Raw genomic sequence first — 16,581 nt, forward strand, 5'->3', positions numbered from 1 at the left:
GAGCAGAAGACCTAAATAGACATTTCCCCAAAGATGCCATACAGCTGGCTAAGAGGCACTTGAAAAGATGCTCAACATCACTAATTATTAGAGAATGCAAATCAAAACTACAATGAGATATCACCTCACACTAATCAGAATGGCCATCATCAGAAAAATTTTTTTAAGTTTAAAGAAAAAAATAGTGGTAGAACTACCATATGACCCAACGATGCCATTCTGGGGCATATAGGTGAAGAAAACCATAATTTGAAATGATACATGCCCCAAGTGTTCATTGCAGCACTATTTACAACAGCCAAGACACGGAAGCAGTCTACATGTGCATCAACAGACGAATGGAGAGAGAAGATGTGGTGCACATATACAACATACTATTACTTGGCCATAAAAAGACGAAGTAATGCAATTTGCAGCAACGTAGATGGACCTACAGATTATCATACTAAGTGAAGTAAGAGACAAATATCGTATGATATTGCTTACACACAGACTCTAAATAAATGATACAAATGAACTTATTTATAAAACAGAAACAGACTCACAGATTTTGAAAACAAATTCATGGTTAGCAAAAAGAAAAGGTAGGGCAGAGGGATAAATTGGGAGTTTGGGATTAAAATATATACACATTTATATGTAAAATAAACAAGCACAAAGTAGATAAACTGCATGGCACAGAGAACTATATTCAATATCTTGTAATAACCTATAATGGAAAAAATCTAAAAAGGAATATGTGTACATATACATATATATAACTGAATCACTTTTCTGTATACCTGAAACAAACATTATAAATAACAATATTGAAATAAAAATTAAAACTTTTTTTTAATATCATACCTTTTTAAAAAATAAAATTGGTGATCTTATTGGAAGGGAGAATATTGGAGGAAGGAGAGGCAGAACATTCTCTGCAGGATAGTGAGATACTCGAAGGAGGCAGGAAGTCTGGATAGTGGCAGCAGATATGGAGGAAACAGTATTAGAGCATATACACACTGCCATATATAAAATAGAAAACCAACAAGGATCTACTCTATAGCACAGGGAACTCTGCTCAACAGTCTGTAAAATCCTAAATGGGAAAAGAATTTGAAAACAAGCAGATACACGTATTGCTGACTACACCTGAAACTAAGGCATTGTTAATTAACTATAGCTCCAATATAAAATGGACTTTTAGACTCTGTGGGAGAGGGAGAGGGCGGGATGGTTTGGGAGAATGGCATTGAAACATGTATACTATCAGGTAAGAAACAAATTGCCAGTCTATGTTCGATACAGGATACAGGATGCTTAGGGCTGGTGCACGGGGATGATCCAGAGAGATGATACGGGGTGGGAGGTGGGAAGGGGGTTCAGGATTGGGAACTCATGTACAGCTGTGGCTGATTCATGTCAATGTATGGCAAAACCAATACAGTATTGTAAAGCAAAATAAAGTAAACATTTTTTAAAATTAAAAAAATTTTAAAAATATTTTACCATTCCAAGGTTTTATACTTAATCTCTAGGTGAAAATGCCCCCTCTAACATCAGTAAGAACTGACATCGTTAGCTTACTACACTGATTTTAAAATATTGGAAATAAAGTGATAGTAAGGCACCTGATCCATCTTTTGTTGCTCCTTTAGGCACTGCAGAAAAAGTCATCACCAACTTCTGGGTGTCAGACGTACACGGAACCATGTTCAAATTAGAGGAAGAGGGAGGTATAGTTTTGAAACCTTCAGTCAGAGCAATTCTTCTGCCTTATTTATCATGTTCTCATTCTTTCCTTTTGTCAGAATCAAAGTCTTGCATCCTCCATGCAGGCACTTCCCACACTTTCTTGATTCCAAAATAGCCAAGCAGCAGCATAAATTTAATAACAGTGTTTGGTTTGTGGGGGGTGGGAGGGAAAGTGTTCCATGAACTGTCCATAGATTACAAGGTACACAGCTCATTTTTAGAGTGCTAAAATGTGGCCCCAAGAAAGTCTTGGAAGTAACAGACAACATATGTAATTAAATATAACATATTCAAGTAGTATTAATGAGGAGCCTATATATTTTGTCCAAATGTGACTGCTAGATATAACTACAAAATAGTGGAAACAACAAAAAGAGTTTTCACAGTAATTATAGTTTTGAAGAAGTAAACATGCATTTTAAAATTTCCTTGAAGCATGTAAACTATTTGGATTTGTTTCTGAAAACTGATAAATTGAAAGATTAATAGACTAATTAATATTTACATGTATAATAAAACAGGTGCTTTGACCATCAGTGTAAACTTTCTTGGTAAAAACTGAACTAGATCTAATTTCTGTGTTAACTCTTTGACTTCTGGAGGAAAAAAATGTCTGTGCACCATCACCTTTTAAATGGAGATCCATAAATGCAAAACATCAGATTAACTGTTCATTAGTCACCTTTTGACTTGATCGCTGATTCAGAAATTCAGAAGTGGAACACTGGGTTGTAGTCATCTAGTTCTCACTGCTTCATTATAATGGTCCAGCCAAGCCACCCATGATGCCCATCAACAGAGCTAGACAGGCAGTCAAAGGAAAACACCTTTCTCAAAGGATCAGCACCTCATGAACCCCTCAAGGATCTCACTCTACAATATGAGATACCACAGGGAGAATTAAAACCAGGACAAAGGCATTGAATGTATATACCAAATTAGGAGGAGGTGTGGAAGAAAAACAAATACTTCTGCTTTATTGACTATGCCAAAGCCTTTGACTGTGTGGATCACCACAAACTCTGGAAAATTGTTAAAGAGATGGGAATACGGGACCACCTGACCTGTCTCTTGAGAAATTGGTATGCAGGTCAGGAAGCAACAGTTAGAACTGGACATGGAACAACAGACTGGTTCCAAATAGGAAAAGGAGTACGTCAAGGCTGTATATTGTCACCCTGCTGATTTAACTTATATGCAGAGTACATCATGAGAAACACTGGGCTGGAAGAAGCACAAGCTGGAATCAAGATTGCCAGAAGAAATATCAATAACCTCAGATGCAGATTACACCATCCTTACGGCAGAAAGCAAAGAACTAAAGAGCCTCTTGATGAAAGTGACAGAGGAGAGTGGGAAAAGTTGGCATAAAGCTCAACATTCAGAAAACTAAGGTCTTGGCATATGGTTGCCATCACTTCATGGCATATAGATGGGGAAACAGTGGACACAGTGACAGACTTTATTTCTGGGGGCTCCAAAATCACTGCAGATGGTGACTGCAGCCATGAAATTAAAAGACACTTGCTCCTTGGAATGAAAGCTATGACCAACCTAGACAGTATATTAAAAAGCAGAGACATTACTTTGCCAACAAAGGTCTGTCTAGTCAAGGCTATGGTTTTTCTAGTAGTCATGTATGGATGTGAGAGTTATACTATAAAGTAAGCTGAGTGCCACAGAATTGATGCTTTTGAGCAGTGATGTTGGAGAAGAGTCTTGAGAGTCCCTTGGACTGCAAGGAGATGCAACCAGTCAATCCTAAAGGAAATCAATCCTGAATATTCGCTGGAAGGACTGATGTTGCAGCTGAAACTCCAATACTTGGCCACCTGATGCAAAAAACTGACTCATTTGAAAAGACCCTGATGCTGGGAAAGATTGAAGGCAGGAGGAGAAGGGGACAACAGAGGATGAGATGGTTGGTTGGATGGCATCACCGACTCAATGGACATGAGTTTACTAACACTGGAAGTTGGTGATGGACAGGGAGGCCTGGCATGCTGCAGTCCATGGGGTCACAAAGTCAGACACAACTGAGCAACTGAACTGAACGGTGGAAGAAAAACACTAAGATCAAGAATACAGCAATACAGTGGGGGTTGGGGCGGGGGTGGCAGAGATATATGGCAGAAACCAACACAAAATTGGAAAGGAATTATCCTCCAATTAAAAATATTTTATAAAAGGATAAACAGGCAAAAAAAGAACACATGCCCAAATGTTACATCATGGAGACTAAGAATAGAAAATACCCTGATATTCTGCAGCCTTGTCTAACTCAATGAAACTAAGCAAAGCCCATGGGGCCACCCAAGATGGGCGGGTCATGGTGGAGAGGTCCGACAGAATGTGGTCCACTGGAGAATGGAATGGCAAAACACTTAAACATTCTTGCCTTGAGAACCCCATGAACAGTATGAAAAGGCAAAATGATAGGATACTGAAAGAGGAACTCCCCAGGTCAGTAGGTGCCCAATATGCTACTGGAGATCAGTGGAGAAATAACTCCAGAAAGAATGAAGGGATGGAGCCAAAGCAAAAACAATACCCAGCTGTGGATGTGACTGGTGATAGAAGCAAAGTCCGATGCTGTAAAGAGCAATATTGCATAGGAACCTGGAATGTCAGGTCCATGAACCAAGGCAAATTGGAAGTGGTCAAACAAGAGATGGCAAAGGATGAACGTCAACATTCTAGGAATCAGCGAACTAAAATGGACTGGAATGGGTGAATTTAACTCAGATGACCATTATATCTACTACTGCAGGGAGGAATCCCTTAGAAGAAATGGAGTAGCCATCATGGTCAACAAAAGAGTCCAAAATGCAGTACTTGGATGCAATCTCAAAAACGACAGAATGATCTCTGTTCATTTCCAAGGCACACCATTCAATATCACAGTTATCCAAGTCTATGCCCCAACCAGTAACACTGAAGAAACTGAAGCTGAACGGTTCTATGAAGACCTACAAGACCTTGTAGAACTAACACCCAAAAAGATGTCCTTTTCATTCTGGGGACTGGAATGCAAAAGTAGGAAGTCAAGAAACACCTGGAGTAACAGGCAAATTTGGCCTTGGAATGGGGAATGAAGCAGGGCAAAGACTAATAGAGTTTTGCCAAGAAAATGCACTGGTCATAGCAAACACCTCTTCCAACAACACAAGAGAAGACTCTACACATGGACATCACCAGATGGTCAACACCAAAATCAGACTGATTCTATTCTTTGCAGCCAAAGATGGAGAAGCTCTATACAGTCAACAAAAACGAGACCAGGAGCTGACTGTGGCTCAGATCATGAACTCCTTATTGCCAAATTCAGACTTAAATTGAAGAAAGTAGGGAAAACCACTAGACCATTCAGGTATAACCTAAATCAAATCCCTTATGATTATACAGTGGAAGTGAGAAATAGATTTAAGGGCCTAGATCTGATAGATAGAGTGCCTGATGAACTATGGACGGAAGTTCATGATATTGTACAGGAGACAGGGATCAAGACCATCCCCATGGAAAAGAAATGCAAAAAAGCAAAATGGCTGTCTCAGGAGGCCTTACAAATAGCTGTGAAAAGAGAGGCGAAAAGCAAAGGAGAAAAGGAAAGATATACCCATTTGAATGCAGAGTTCCAAAGAAGAGCAAGAAGAGATAAGAAAGCCTTCCTCAGAGATCAATGCAAAGAAATAGAAGAAAAGAACAGAATGGGAAAGACCAGAGGTCTCTTCAAGAAAATTAGAGATACCAAGGGAACATTTCATGCAAAGATGGCCTTGATAAAGGACAGAAATGGTATGGACCTAACAGAAGCAGAAGATATTAAGAAGAGGTGGCAAGAATACACAGAAGACCTGTACAAAAAAGAGCTTCACGACCAAGATAATCATGATGGTGTGATCACTCACCTAAAGCCAGACATCTTGGAATGTGAAGTCAAGTGGGCCTTAGAAAGCATCAGTACGAACAAAGCTAGTGGAGGTGATGGAATTCCAGTTGAGCTATTTCAAATCCTGAAAGATGATGTTGTGAAAGTGCTGCGCTCAATATGCCAGCATTTTTGGAAAACTCAGCAGTGGCCACAGGACTGGAAAAGGTCAGTTTTCATTCTAATCCCAAAGAAAGGCAATGCCAAAGAATGCTCAAACTACCACACAATTGCACTCATCTCACATGCTAGTAAAGTAATACTCAAAATTCTCCAAGCCAGGCTTCAGCAATACGTGAACCATGAACTTCCTGATGTTTAAGCTGGTTTTAGAAAAGGCAGGGGAACCAGAGATCAAATTGCCAACATCCACTGGATCATGGAAAAAGCAAGAGAGTTCCAGAAAAACGTCTATTGCTGCTTTATTGACTATGCCAAAGCCTTTGACTGTGTGGATCACAATAAACTGTGGAAAATTTTGAAAGAGATGGGAATACCAGACCACCTGACCTGCCTCTTGAGAAACCTATACCTAGGTCAGGAAGCAACAGTTAGAACTGGACATGGAACAACAGACTGGTTCCAAATAGGAAAAGGAGTACGTCAAGGCTGTATATTGTCATCCTGCTTATTTAACTTATATGCAGAGTACATCATGAGAAACGCTGGGCTGGAAGAAGCACAAACTGGAACCAAGATTGCCGGGAGAAATATCAATAACCACAGATATGCCGATAACACAAAAGAGGAGAGTGAAAAAGTTGGCTTAAAGCTCAACATTCAGAAAACAAAGCTCATGGCATCTGGTCCCATCACTTCATAGGAAATAGATGCAGAAAGAGTGGAAACAGTGTCAGACTTTATTTTGGGGAGCTCCAAAATCACTGCAGATGGTGACTGCAGCCATGAAATTAAAAGACGCTTACTCCTTGGAAGAAAAGTTCTGACCAACCTAGATAGCACATTGAAAAGCAGAGACATTACTTTGCCACAAAGGTCCATCTAGTCAAGGCTATGGTTTTTCCAGTGGTCACGTATGGATGTGAGAGTTGGACTGTGAAGAAAGCTGAGCACCAAAGAATTGATGCTTTTGAACTGTGGTGTTGGAGAAGACTCTTGAACGTCCCTTGGACTGCAAGGAGATCCAACCAGTCCATTCTGAAGGAGATCAACCCTGGGATTTCTTTGGAAGGAATGATGCGAAAGCTGAAACTCCAGTACTTTGGCCACCTCATGCGAAGAGTTGACTCATTGGAAAAGACTCTGATGCTGGGAGGGATTGGGGGCAGGAGGAGAAAGGGACGACAGAGGATGAGATGGCTGGATGGCATCACTGACTTGATGGACGTGAGTCTGAGTGAACTCTGGGAGTTGGTGATGGACAGGGAGGCCTGGTGTGCTGTGATTCATGGAGTTGCAAAGAACTGGACACGACTGAGCGACTGAACTGAACTGAATCAACCTCAGGGCCAGAAGCACGCTCAGAACCCATCTTAACGTATTTCCTCAAAAAACCACTCCAGACAATGGGAAATAGAACCAAGATTGAATTCTTTGCCCCCACCCCTGCTGCTGATATCTCCCATTTATCTTATATCCAGGCTACACTGAGCTACTCACCATTCTGAAGTGTGCCAGGCAGCTTCAAGCATCTGTGCCTGTTTCTTCTGTTTCCTCTATCTGTAGATATTTTTGTATCCTATGTGGCTGTACACACAAAAAATTCCACTTTATGAGGCAAGCCCCATTCATATCCTCTAACCAGAATTAATTGTTAATAGGTGTTCCTTTATTTCAAGAGTTTCAGCTAGAGGGGCCTGAAGGATCTAGAAGAAAAAGTTTACCAAATAATGAAAGTAATGGTTATATATAACACATTTCAGCCCCAACACAAAGCTGAAGAGGAAAATAATGATGAGATTTATGAACCAGAATTTCTTTCCTCATTTTGCTTATAAAGCTGTAGCTTCTACTATAAATATATAAAAGTTTAGGGTAAGCCTGGATTCCTATTGTAAAATGTAATAAGGATAGAAATTCAAGCATAATATCACTTTGTTTTGAGCTATAAAAACTCTATCAAGGCATAACATCTTACCTTACAAAAGTTACTTCGAAAGTTAGCAAATGTTCCCATTCAGTCAATCCCACCCTGGGCCAACACCCAGAATTATAAGAGGAACTTTTGAAGAGGATGGATTTCTTGGCTTCATTCATGGCCTGTGAGCCAGCATTTTGGGAGAGTGGGTCCAAGAATCAGTATTTTACAAAGGCTCCCCTAGGTGAACTGAAGACAATCAGGTTTACTGACTTAACTGATGGTTTCAATAATCGTCTGAGCTGGGCATATCAGTAAATGTTCATTACAAGGACACATCAATAGACATAAGTATTCAGGGGTCACAATATCTGAATTCTATTTATGATGTCAGTTTCAGGAAAGATATAGGCACCAAGTTTGCTTTGTTTGCTCCTTTGGCATTGTAGTGATGGGAGAAAAAGGACTGGAAAAAGTTTTAAGTCTCTAGCAAATCCCTAAAGAATGAAATGTTGACTGAGCTTAAAAGAAATGTTTCATGGCTGTCTTCAGTCTAAACAAGAAAATATTTGGGGGCAAAACTTTGTTAAAATTCACTTTGACTAATTTATCCAACCGTGAATAAAGACTGTTTTTTCACACTTTAAAAGGCAGTGTGAAAGTCTGTTTTTCTTTTATTTTTCACATGTCAATCACCAAAACAGCTTAGTTTATAAGACTTTGGTTTCATGATGACTACATCTTCTTAAATGAGAGAAGAACTTGGTTATGTTCAAAGAAATAAAAATTAATAGTAATAGAGTTCCTAAAAATTAAAATCCCTGCAGATCTAATTTACTGCTGATTTGCGGCTAATAATTCATATCGTAAAATAAAGGGAAATGTGAACCTAGTAGGCTCCAATAATTGGTTGTTTTCCGACAATTCTCTAAGTGTTACTCTATGGGTAATCTATACATACCTGGTGATTAGTCCACTGTTAATATGTTTTCTTGCGTGCATGCCACAGTGGGAAGCAAGGACACTAGGGATACAAGTGAATCCTTAATGAACCTTAATAAAAAATGATAAATGCATCTGACTTTTCACATATTAAACTTAACATAGCCTTGAATAAAGTGTGGCTGGTAGGTTATAAGAACACCGATGTGCATTTAAGGAGAATATCTGAAATTGTGTTGCAAACCATACATTTTCATGAACCTCTTTTCTGTGCTCTTTTGTTGTATTTGAGAAGTAAGCTCAGAGGCAAAAATAATACACCAGTTTCCTGAGTCCAATCAATAAAAATAGACTTTAACTGTCCTTATAATGTGTCAACCTGCCTTTTAGGCTATGATAAATTTGACACTACTTAGGAAAGCTGATTTTAAAACCATGGATGTGCTAAGCATGAATAATACTGCTACTGCTGCTAAGTCGCTTCAGTTGTGTCTGACTCTGTGCGACCCCATAGCCGGCAGCCCACCAGGCTCCCCCATCCCTGGGATTCTCCAGGCAAGAATACTGGGGTGGGTTGCCATTTCATTCTCCAATGCATGAAAGTGAAAAGTGAAAGTGAAGTCGCTCAGTCATGTCCGACTCCTAGCGACTCCATGGACTGCAGCCTACCAGGCCCCTCCATCCATGGGATTTTCCAGGCAAGAGTGCTGGAGTGGGTTGCCATTGCCTTCTACAATACTGAAATTCTTTTGGTTCCTTACGTAAGAATTCACAGCTCTCACAATGCATAAATATGGTTTTCAGAGTGAAGGTAAAGTTGCAATACTCACATTCAGCTGGGCAGCCACGCAGCTCTGGGCTGTTTTCCATCTTTGCTCTGCAGCTGTGTAGTACAGATCACGTCAGTGAAGAGATGACTTACTGGGCCAGGGTGTATTTTCCAAAAATGGCCACGTTAGTATTTTCAGTCCCATGTGCTCTTGTAGAACTTGCTACTTGCCCATTAAGAGATAAGAGTTCATTTTTCCTTCTTTCCCTTGATGAACAGAATGTGAAGAAAGTGATCTCTGTGACTTTGGAGGTTAAGTTAAAAAAATTGACACAGCTTCCACCCAGCTCTCTCTTGGGACACTCACCTTTGGAACCTGGCCACCATATTGCGGGAAAGATGAGCAGCCATATGGAAGGGCCACATGGAGGTTTCCCAGCCATATCCCAGACAACAGCATCAGCTACCAGACACCTGAGTGCCCTTCAGATGATTCTGCCTTCAGCCTTCCAGTCACCCCACCTGATGTCCAGTAGAAAAGAGACAAAATGTCCCTATCACACCCTGACTCCGCCCCACCCAAACTGCAAATCTGTGAGCAAAATAAACACTATCATTAAGCCACAGGAGTGGTTTGTTTTGCAGCAACTGGAATACTTACCAAGTGTCTTGATTCTATTTCATCTTCTATCAAGAGCTGAAGTCACTTTCATCAGGAAAACAATAACTATTTAATAATGATTCTGTCTACAATGAGTCATATATTCTGGTAGCTGCTGTTTGTCTATCTACTATGTGTTTGGTCACTGTTGGACTGACATCATATGAGACAGCTCTGCATGTGCAAATTTATTTAAAAATTATAAAATTAATTCATACTCATGATTCAAAATTCAAACTGTACAGATTTTTAGTAAAGAAAAAGTCCCATTTTGTTAACTTCTCAATCACATCTTTTTGAGGTAACCATACCAAATCCAGTGTGTATCCTTGCAGACCCTTCTCTGCTTTTCTTTACCTTTATACATACACACTCACTTACTCATAAATATTTATCTTGGGCATCCTCCCGTGCCACCCAGAGATGATAGTTTCTTTTCAGTATGTTGTTAAAGCACTATCATACATAATACCGATGATAATTATGATCAGGACATAAAGATAAGGATAATGGTTGCCATGCTTGAATTCTTGTGTGCCAGGTAATATAGAACATGGAGAGATTGAAATTGGCAAATATTAAAAACCAGGGCTTTTGTTTCTAGAAAACTAAATCTTGTTCTTAAACCAGCAAAAACCATGTTTGTCTTTGCCAATTGATTCTCCTCCAGCGCTTAGGAAAGTGTCTAGCACATGGAAGACTCTCTATGAATATTTGTTGTATGACCAAATTAATTAAGGCTTTCACCACAAGCTCCTGGCAACCTTGATTCCAGCTTGTGCTTCAACCAGCCCAGCGTTTCTCATAATGTACTCTGCATATAAGTTAAATAAGCAGGGTAACAATATACAGCCTTGACGTACTCCTTTCCCTATTTGGAACCAGTCTGCTGTTCCATGTCCAGTTCTAACTGTTGCTTCCTGACCTGCATACAGATTTCTCAAGAGGCAGGTCAAGTGGTCTGGTATTCCCATATCTTTAACAATTTTCCAGAGTTTGTGGTGATCCATACAGTCAAAGGCTTTGGCATCATCAATAAAGCAGAAATAGATGTTTTTCTGAAACTCTCTTGCTTTTTCGATAATCCAGCAGCTGTTGGCAATTTGATCTCTGGTTCCTCTGCCTTTCTAAAACCAGCTTGAACATCTGGAAGTTCACAGTTCACGTACTGTTGAAGTCTGGCTTGGAGAATTTTGGGCATTACTTTACTAGCATGTGAGATGAGTGCAATTGTGTGGTAGTTTGAAGATTCTTTGGCATTGTCTTTCTTTGGGATTAGAAATGAAAACTGACCTTTTCCAGTCCTGTAGCCACTACTGAGTTTTCCAAAAATGCTGGCATATTGAGTGCAGCACTTTCACAGCATCATCTTTTATGATTTGAATAGCTCAACTGGAATTTCATCACCTCCACTAGCTTTTTTCATAGTGATGCTTTCTAAAGGCCCACGTGACTTCACATACCAGGATGTCTGGCTCTAGAGGAGTGATCATACCATTGTGATTATATGAGTTATAAAGATCTTTTTTGTATAGTTCTTATATATATTCTTGCCAGCTCTTCTTAACATCTTCTGCTTCTGTTAGGTCCATACCATTTCTGTTCTTTATTGAGCCCATCTTTGCATGAAATGTTCTCTTAGTATCCCTAATTTTCTTGAAGAGATCTCTAGTCTTTCCCATTCTGTTCTTTTCTTCTATTTCTTTGCATTGATCACTGAGGAAGGCTTTCTTATGTATCCTTGCTATTCTTTGGAACTCTGCATTCAAATGGGTATATCTTTCCTTTTCTCCTTTGCTTTTAGCTTCTATTCTTTTCTCAGCTATTTGTAAGGCCTCCTGAGACAGCCATTTTGCTTTTTTTGCATTTTTGGGGGGGATGGTCTTGATTCCTGTCTCCTGTACAATGTCACAAACCTCCATCCATAGTTCATCAGGCACTCTATCAGATCTAATGCCTTGAATCTATTGCTCACATCCACTGTATGATCATAAGGGATTTGATTTAGGTCATACCTGAATGGTCTAGTGGTTTTCCCTACTTTCTTCAATTTAAGTCTGAATTTTGCCAACAGGAGTTCATGATCTGAGTCACAGTCAGCTCCCAGTCTTGTTTTTGCTGACTGTATAGAGCTTCTCTATCTTTGGTTGCAAAGAATATAATCAATCTGATTTCAGTATTGACCATCTGGTGATGTCCATGTATTAAGTCTTCTTTTGTGTTGTTGGAAGAGGGTGTTGATTTAACTTATATGCAAAATACATCATGAGAAACACTGGGCTGGATTAAGCACAAGCTGGAATCAAGATTTCCAAGAGAAATATCAATAACGTCAGATATGCAGATGACACCACCCTTATGGCAGAAAGTGAAGAACTAAAGGGCCTCTTAATGAAAGTGAAAGAGGAGAGTGAAAAAGTTGGCTTAAAGCTCATCATTCAGAAAACTAAGGTCATGGCATCTGGGTCCCATCACTCCATGGCATATAGTTGAGGAAACAGTGGAAACAGTGACAGACTTTATTTTGGAGGGCTCCAAAATCACTGCAGAAGGTGACTGCAGCTACGAAATTAAGACGCTTGCTCCTTGGAAGAAAAGTTATGACCAACCTAAACAGTATAAAAGCAGAGACATTACTCTGCCATCAAAGGTCCATCTAGTCAAGGCTATAGTTTTCCAGTAGTCATGTATGGATGTGAGAGTTACACTATAAAGTAAGCTGAGTGCCAAATATTGATGCTTTTGAACTGTGGTATTGGAGAAAACTCTTGAGAGTCCCTTGGACTGTCAGGAGATCCAACCAGTCTATCGTAAAGGAAATCAGTCCTGAATATTCATTGGAAGGACTGATGTTGCAACTGAAATGCCAATACTTTGGCCACCTGATGCGAAGAACTGACTGATTGGAAAAGACCCTGATGCTGGGAAAGATTGAGGGCAGGAGGAGAAGGGGACCGCAGAGGATGAGATGGTTAGATTGCATCACTGACTCAATGGACATGAGTTTACTAACTCTGGGAGTTGGTGATGGACAGAGAGGCCTGGTGTGCTACAGTCCATGGGGTCACAAAGAGTCAGACACGCCTGAGTGACTGAACAGAACTAAGCACATGTACTGTGGAAATATATGTATGTGCACAGAGATACATGGGCATATATATATCTTCACTGAGGAATCTTCATACATAATGGGCTTCTCTGGTGGCTTAGTGGTAAGGAACCCATCTGCCAGTACAGGAGACAGGGATTCTACCCCTGTGTCAGGAAGATGCCCTAGAGAAGGAAATGGCAACCCATGGCAGTATTCTTGCCTGAAGAATACCATGGACAGAGGAGCCTGGTGAGCTTTAGTCCATGGGGACACAAAAGGGTCGAATACGACTTAGCAACTAAACAATGGCAACTACATACATAATAAATATTTCCTTTAAATAGGACTGGTGGGTGGGAGGGTTAGCGGGAGATGAGGAAGAAAGTATAAATAATGAAACCATGTATAAAATAGATATGCGTGCTTTAAAGCACAGGATTCTTAGCTTCACGCTCTGTGATGAACTAGATGGGTAGGATTCAGGGGTGGGTGGGAGGGAGTTCCAAGAGGGGGGTGATCCATGTGTACATATAGCTGAATCACTTCATTGTATAGCAGAAACAACATTACAATGCAATTATACTCCAATTAAAAAAATAAAACTATGCTTTAGAGAAAGAAAAAGATAGGATTCCAGGCTTTGTTTTCTGTCAGTGGAAGAAAAATCATACCTGCAAGGTGGCTGCCACCAAAATTAACCAGCTACCCAGATAAATATAAGCAGCTTATACATTTTAGGCCTGAAAGACCCAAGAAGCATGCTAATGATCAGGTCAGGGACAAAAGCATTCCTGGAGAGCAAAACTATGGACATTATTTAACCATCATAACATGAGCCAGGTTTCAGGTCACTGACAATCATTATGATTTGTAGAATGATAGATGTCAGCATGGCACTTCCCCAATTCCATCTCTCCTTAAAATACAAATGCTTCCCAGAGTAGATTTATCTTTTCAATTAACCTTCTTGTGGGTGCCAAGAAATTCTTTCGGGTTAGGCTGGTATGAAGGAGATGAATGATAGTGGTATTGGTGTTGATTTACTTATCAGTTATTCTTTAGGGCTGGTCCCTTCCAGTGCTGGGCTAACAGATGAATATTTAGTTGAATATTCTTTTTCTTTTTTTTTGAAAGCTTTTTTTGAGTTTTTGAAATTTCAGGAAATGTTGAGACTCCCTGTCCTGTTTCTATGAAAAAAATTAGGGTATTATAAATAATGGTGTGGCTTTTGTGAGAGGCATACTCACCACTGAAAAGTAGATATCCTGTGATTCCTTGCTTCTGAGACATACCAGGAATTTCCAACACTGAAAAAATTCAGCCATCATTCTTATAGTATTTCCAAAATCAAAGGTACTGGGAAAATGCAAAGAAGTCAGGAGGAAGCCATGTATTCCCCTGTAGAAATAAAAAACAATAAAATTAAAGGAATGCCTAAGAAAATTTTTAGCATGCCATGGCTTTTGCAGATCAGCAAAACAAATTATTAAGAAATCTTAAGAGTGGAAAAAAAATCAAAGGAAGGCACATTGTGAAAGTGCAAGAGTGAGTCAATATTAGTAAAAATCTATTAATATAATTCACTAAGTTATAAGCCAAAAAGAAAAATTACTTTCTTCTCTTTCTCATCGTACCCCTCTTCCCTTTCTGACCTATTCAGCCCAAAAGCCAGCATCTACGGCCAGGAATAAATGGGTGTAGATTAGATCTTGAGTGCTGTGAGAAGGGCAAACACAGGGGAGGCAGCAGTGGTGCTAAACAGAAGATTGTTTTTACACAAGAATTTTATCACATATGTAACACTCTTAAGGATAATAAAGGTCAGATTTCTTACTCTCAGAGGATGGATATGCAAATGTGGAAAGGCAGAAACCTCAAACTACTGAGTTGTATTGACGTAAAAGTATCACTATAAAGAAGCACAAGCTGGAATCAAGATTGCCAGGAGAAATATCAATAACCTCAGTATGCAGATGACACCATCCTTATGGCAGAAAGTGAAGAAGAACTAAAAGCCTCTTGATGAAAGTAAAAGAAGAGAGTGAAAAAGTTGGCTTAAAGCTCAACATTTAGAAAACGAAGATCATGGCATCTGGTCCCATCACTTCATGGGAAATAGATGGGGAAACAGTGGAAACAGTGGCTGACTTTATTTTGAGGGGCTCCAAAATCACTGCAGATGGTGGTTGCAGCCATGAAATTTAAAGACGCTTACTCCTTGGAAGGAAAGTTATGACCAACCTAGATAGCATATTCAAAAGCAGAGACATTACTTTGCCAACAAAGGTCTGTCTAGTCAAGGCTATGGTTTTTCCTGTGGTCATGTATGGATGTGAAAGTTGGACTATAAAGAAAGCTGAGCGCTGAAGAATTGATGCTTTTGAACTGTGGTGTTGGAGAAGACTCTTGAGAGAGTTCCTTGGACTGCAAGGAGATCCAACTAGTCCATTCTAAAGGAGATCAGTCCTGGGTGTTCATTGGAAGGACTGATGCTAAAGCTGAAACTCCAATACTTTGGCCACCTCATGCGAAGAGCTGACTCATTGGAAAAGACTCTGATGCTGGGAGGGATTGGGGGCAGGAGGAGAAGGGGACGACAGAGGATGAGATGGCTGGATGGCATCACCGACTCGATGGACATGAGTTTGAGTGAACTCTGGGAGTTGGTGATGGACAGGGAGGCCTGGCGTGCTGCAATTCATGGGGTCGCAAAGAGTCGGACACAACTGAGCGACTGAACTGAACTGACTGATGACTATAAAGTCATGGCTTTCAATATATGGATGGATGGATGAGTGAGTAATTGAGTGAAGTCACTCAGTCATGTCTGACTCTTTGTGACCCCATGGACTGTAGCCTACAAGGCTCCTCTGTCCATGGAATTTTCCAGGCAAGAGTACTGGAGTGGGTTGCCATTGATAAACACAGATATTAATAACATAGAGAACCACACAGACATAAGAGAGTGTACATATATAGGAATCTACATATATTCTTTAGCTCAGCCCACTGAGAGGGATGCGAAGCAGTGAAACGCTTCAAATCAGAGAGAATTCCTTAGAGATCAACTCTTGGTTTCTAAGTAGCATTTTCTTCTAAGAAGAACCAGAGCTTCTTGGGAAAATGGCTGATTCTAGGGCTGGAGAAAGCAGAACACAAAATAAACTGGAGCATTTTCTTACACCAGAGAATCATTTGGAATCACTCACAGCATGAAGGGGATATACTACAAGGACATAGATGCCAATTTGAGACGATCCATGGGTCAAATCTGGGGTAAACTGACATCAAAAGGTAATTTTAGTAACAAATCATAACATGGCAAATTAAATGTTAAAACATGGGTTCATACTAATGAATGAATACAACTTTGATGATGAATGGATTTTTATACTCTTCCAAAGTAACTTCCCAT

The 16,581-nt window shown here is 39.9% G+C and overlaps 1 long non-coding RNA gene across 3 annotated transcripts in view; it reads right to left on the bottom strand.

Annotated features, from left to right (window-relative positions):
* The window catches only part of LOC105607964 (uncharacterized), a 185,836-nt gene that overhangs the window by 25,579 nt on the left and 143,676 nt on the right, over positions 1-16,581 (bottom strand). The window contains exons 13-19 of one of the 3 annotated variants that reach the window (XR_009599233.1): positions 14,414-14,564; positions 9,782-9,936; positions 9,476-9,681; positions 8,665-8,727; positions 7,286-7,372; positions 1,614-1,668; positions 847-954 (exon numbers count right to left, since the gene is read on the bottom strand). This is a non-coding gene — a long non-coding RNA (uncharacterized LOC105607964). The remainder of the gene's footprint in view (positions 1-846; positions 955-1,613; positions 1,669-7,285; positions 7,373-8,664; positions 8,728-9,475; positions 9,682-9,781; positions 9,937-14,413; positions 14,565-16,581) is intronic. The other 2 variants (XR_009599231.1, XR_009599232.1) reach the window with 2 other exon arrangements.

Source organism: Ovis aries, chromosome 2, assembly GCF_016772045.2.
Source record: "Ovis aries strain OAR_USU_Benz2616 breed Rambouillet chromosome 2, ARS-UI_Ramb_v3.0, whole genome shotgun sequence".
Taxonomy (NCBI): domain Eukaryota; kingdom Metazoa; phylum Chordata; class Mammalia; order Artiodactyla; family Bovidae; genus Ovis; species Ovis aries.